This window comes from Podarcis vaucheri, assembly GCF_965113315.1.
Source record: "Podarcis vaucheri genome assembly, chromosome: 6".
Classification (NCBI taxonomy): Eukaryota; Metazoa; Chordata; class Lepidosauria; order Squamata; family Lacertidae; genus Podarcis; species Podarcis vaucheri.
Window position 1 is genome coordinate 106574433 of NC_138764.1, and position 5546 is coordinate 106579978.

The window sequence follows — 5546 nt, forward strand, 5'->3', positions numbered from 1 at the left end:
ATTAGCTGTTTTCCCTGTGTAAAGGTCAGAGGGGGCAGGGTTTCTGTTGAGGCAGGGGATTAGCTGTGGGAGGAGCTTATCAGAGTTTGCAGGGCAGCAGTTGAAGAAGGAGCAAAAAGGTTTTTCTTGTGTGTGTGTGTTTCTTTGTGGCTGATTAGCTGTTTTCCCTGTGTAAAGGTCAGAGGGGGCAGGGTTTCTGTTGAGGCAGGGGATTAGCTGTGGGAGGAGCTTATCAGAGTTTGCAGGGCAGCGGCGCGCGCCTAGCGGTGCGCGCAGTTATACCCATCTTTTAGATTTAGGGGAGCTAGTCTCAAACGTTTGTTGGGGGAGATCTAGGTGTTTTTTTGTGTGGGGGAAGTTATTTGTCCTGTCTTCAAGCTTTTTATGATGGAGGACCTCTGTAGCCAACCCCAACGACACGATCTCAAGATGGAAGGGGAGGGAACAGCTGCAGTCGCCTGCGATTCCTGCGCAATGTTTGCCATCTTGCCAAAGGTTGCAGGCAGCTTTACCTGCAGCAATTGCATGTTGATTGCCCTCTTAAAAGACAAAGTCCAGCAACTGGAGGAACGTGTAGCTACGCTCCAAAGAATTAGAGAGCTGGAGCTCTTCTTGGAAGCAACAGAGCACACCGTCTCCACCAAGGAGGAGACAGGGGACTCCCCTGAGAAGGAGTCTAGTTCACCAACACAGGAGCCAGATATATGGAGAAACGTGACTCAAAGAAGTAGGAGGCCCAGGGTTCACTCTGATTGTTTAGAAATACACAATCGCTTTGAGGTCCTCTCCCCTAGCATGGAAGACGAAGAGCAGACTCCATTTGAGGATCTCTCCCTCATTACAGTCGATCAGGTATATGAAGACGAGCAGCAAAGTCAGTCCTCAGGGAATGTGCAGGCGACCTTGGAACGGACAGCTCACGGAAGAACCCCGACCAAACCCAAGAGGAGGCGTGTAGTGGTGATAGGGGATTCCCTACTGAGGGGAACAGAAGCAGTGATCTGTGGGCCTGACAAGATGTCTCGGGAAGTGTGCTGTCTCCCCGGGGCTAAGATCCAAGATGTAACTGAACGACTGCAAGGAATCATAAAACCCACTGACAAATACCCCTTCCTCTTGGTTCATGTGGGAACCAACGACACTGCAAGCAATAGCCTCCAGAAGATCAAAAGAGACTACGAGGCTCTCGGCAGGAAATTGAAGCAACTAAATGCACAAATTGTCATCTCATCTGTCCTCCCAGTTGAACGACGTGGCCCAGGGAGAGAGGGGAAAATAGTGGAAGTGAACAGCTGGCTTCGCAAATGGTGTAAACAGGAACGGTTTGGATTCTTAGATCACGGACTGCAGTTTCTTGAAGATGGACTTCTGGCAAGTGATGGGCTGCACCTCACAACGGTTGGGAGAAATGTTTTTGCCAAAAATCTCAGAAACCTCATCAGGAGGGCTTTAAACTGACTAATGTGGGGGAGGGAGACAGTGCTCCTGAAGGTAGGAGTCTATCAATTAATGAAGATGATCATCCAAATGTCATAGACCAAATGGAGCAAACAGCACGCGGACCTAGTGGTGGGAGGAAAAAATCCTTAAATAAGAGACACGGGGGAATGATTAATGGACTTCAATGTCTGTACACTAATGCGCAAAGCATGGGAAATAAACAAGATGAGCTTGAGCTCTTGGTACAGCAAACTAAATATGACATAATAGGCATCACTGAAACCTGGTGGGATAAGTCCCACGATTGGAATGTAATAATGGGGGGATACAATCTATTTCAGAGAAACAGACCAGACAAGAAAGGAGGAGGAGTGGCGTTATATGTCAGGGATGTGTATACCTGTGAAGAGATCCAAGATTTAGATCCTCAAAGCCAAAGTGAGAGCATTTGGGTCAAAATTAAGGGAGAGAAGAATAACAGAGACCTCATTGTGGGAGTTTACTATAGATCCCCAAGCCAAACGGAGGACATAGATGATGCCTTCCTGGAACAGATGGCCAAGCATGCAAAAGGAAGGGAGATAGTAGTAATGGGGGACTTCAATTACCCAGATATTTGTTGGACGTCAAACTCAGCCAAGAGCATAAGGTCAAACAGATTCCTCACTGGCCTTGCAGACAACTTCATTGTCCAGAAAGTGGGAGAAGCAACAAGAGGAACAGCCATTTTAGATCTGGTCCTAACCAATGTTGATGACCTGGTTAGTGGGGTAGAAGTGGAAGGATCATTAGGCGCGAGTGATCATGCTCTTCTGAAGTTTACTATACAGCGGAAAGGAGTAGCCAAGCATACTAGGACTCAATTTCTTGACTTTAAGAAAGCCGACTTCATAAAACTTAGGGAAGTGCTGGGTGAGATCCCATGGACAACAATACTAAAAGGAAAGGGAGTTCATGATGGCTGGGAGTTTGTTAAGAGGGAGATACTAAAAGCACAACGTCAGGCAATACCAATGAGACGGAAACATGGAAGGTGCCTAAAGAAGCCAGGGTGGCTATCTAAAGAACTTTTAACTGAATTAAGATTAAAAAAGGATGTGTACAAAAAATGGAAAGGGGGGGAAACCACCAAAGAGGAATTCAAACAAATAGCCAGCACGTGTAGACACAAAGTCAGAAAAGCTAAAGCACAGAATGAACTCAGGCTTGCTAGAGAGGTTAAAAGCAACAAAAAAGGCTTTTATGGGTATGTTCGTAGCAAAAGGAAGAACAAAGAAACAATGGGGTCACTCAGAGGAGAAGATGGTGAAATGCAAACAGGGGACACAGAAAGGGCTGAACTACTCAATGCCTTCTTTGCCTCAGTCTTCTCCGATAAAGAAAACAATGCCCGACCTGAAGAATTTGGAGCAAATGATTCAGCAAAGGAAACACAGCCCAGAATAACTAAGGAGATAGTACAAGAATATTTGGCTAGTTTAGATGTATTCAAGTCTCCAGGGCCAGATGAACTGCATCCAAGAGTATTAAAAGAACTGGCAGATGTGATCTCAGAACCACTGGCAGTCATCTTTGAGAATTCCTAGAGAACAGGCGAAGTCCCGGCAGACTGGAGGAGGGCAAATGTTGTCCCTATTTTCAAAAAGGGGAAAAGAGAGGACCCAAATAATTACCGCCCAGTCAGTCTGACATCAATAGCAGGGAAGATTCTGGAACAGATCATTAAGCAAACAGTCTGTGAGCACCTAGAAAGGAATGCTGTGATCACCAATAGTCAGCATGGATTTCTGAAAAATAAGTCATGTCAGACTAACCTGATCTCGTTTTTTGACAGAATTACAAGCCTGGTAGATGAAGGGAACGCAGTGGATGTAGCCTACCTTGATTTCAGCAAGGCATTTGACAAGGTGCCCCATGATATTCTTGTAAAGAAGCTGGTAAAATGCGGTCTTGACTATGCTACCACTCAGTGGATTTGTAACTGGCTGGCTGACCGAACCCAAAGGGTGCTCATCAATGGTTCCTCTTCATCCTGGAAAAGAGTGACTAGTGGGGTGCCACAGGGTTCTGTCTTGGGCCCGGTCTTATTCAACATCTTTATCAACGACTTGGATGATGGACTCAAGGGCATCCTGATCAAATTTGCAGATGACACCAAACTGGGAGGGGTGGCTAACACCCCAGAGGACAGGATCACACTTCAAAACGACCTTGACAGATTAGAGAACTGGGCAAAAATAAACAAGATGAATTTTAACAGGGAGAAATGTAAAGTATTGCACTTGGGCAAAACAAATGAGAGGCACAAATACAAGATGGGTGACACCTGGCTTGAGAGCAGTACATGTGAAAAGGATCTAGGAGTCTTGGTTGACCACAAACTTGACATGAGCCAACAGTGTGACGCGGCAGCTAAAAAAGCCAATGCAATTCTGGGCTGCATCAATAGGAGTATAGCATCTAGATCAAGGGAAGTAATAGTGCCACTGTATTCTGCTCTGGTCAGACCACACCTGGAGTACTGTGTCCAGTTCTGGGCACCACAATTCAAGAAGGACACTGACAAACTGGAACGTGTCCAGAGGAGGGCAACCAAAATGGTCAAAGGCCTGGAAACGATGCCTTATGAGGAACGGCTAAGGGAGCTGGGCATGTTTAGCCTGGAGAAGAGGAGGTTAAGGGGTGATATGATAGCCATGTTCAAATATATAAAAGGATGTCACATGGAGGAGGGAGAAAGGTTGTTTTCTGCTGCTCCGGAGAAGCGGACACAGAGCAATGGATCCAAACTACAAGAAAGAAGATTCCACCTAAACATTAGGAAGAACTTCCTGACAGTAAGAGCTGTTCGACAGTGGAATTTGCTGCCAAGGAGTGTGGTGGAGTCTCCTACTTTGGAGGTCTTTAAGCAGAGGCTTGACAACCATATGTCAGGAGTGCTCTGATGGTGTTTCCTGCTTGGCAGGGCGTTGGACTCGATGGCCCTTGTGGTCTCTTCCAACTCTATGATTCTATGATTCTATGATTCTATGATTCTATGTGAAAACATGTTCACTCTGGGAATGTTGTACTTGACTGCTCTTGTGTTTCACATCCCACATGAGCGCCACCATGCTGATCCGCCCAGGGGGGATTTTGTCATCCCCCCCCCAAGCATGACACCTGGGGCAGACTGCACCCCCCTTGTGATGCCTCTGGTTGCAGCCCACCTCTGTAGAGCATCCCAGTGTGAGAGTCCACTTTCTCTCTTTCAGTGCGCCCCGGACAGTGCCCTGTGCCCTATGGATCCGGGACGTGCGCAGAGCTCTGTCATAGTGATGCCCCTTGCCCGCTTGGGCAGAAGTGCTGCAGCAACGGCTGTGGCCACGAATGCATGAAAGTCACTGGAGGTAAGAGAAGTCAGTGGGTGCCCAAGCCATCACTCTGAGCACCTTCATTTGCACATCTATGCAACCTTAGCCTACGATGGAGGCGCTCGCAGCGTCAGCACCCCAGCAGATCTCGCTTCTCCATGAATCACTTCTTTGGATCTGGAACTGAGCAAGCTGTGGGGTAGCTGTGGGGCGGTGGGTCTTCTACACCTGGGCGAATTGGACAGAACTTTGGCGAAGAAAGCAAAGAATGGAAACTGAATAAAAAGAAAATGTGTAGGGAGGAGATTCTGGCGATTTTTTTAAAGTGCCAAATGATACAGAAATGTGGATAACTGAATTTAAGATTGGGGAAAAGGAGAAACTGAGAGAAAATGGAATTGATGTTTTTATGATTGATTGATTGATTGATTTAATTAATTAATTAATTAATTTGTACACCGCCCCTTCATCCAAAGATCACAGGGCAGTTCACAACATGAAAATACAGTGGTACCTCGGGTTACATGTGCTTCAGGTTACAGACTCCGCTTACCCAGAAATAGTGCTTCGGGTTAGGAACTTTGCTTCAGGATGAGAACAGAAATTGTGCTCTGGTGGCACAGCAGCAGCGGGAGGCCCCATTAGCTAAAGTGGTGCTTCAGGTTAAGAACAGTTTCAGGTTAAGAACGAACCTCCAAAATGAATTAAGTACTTAACCCAAGGTAAAGGTAAAGGTAAAGGTACCCCTGCCCG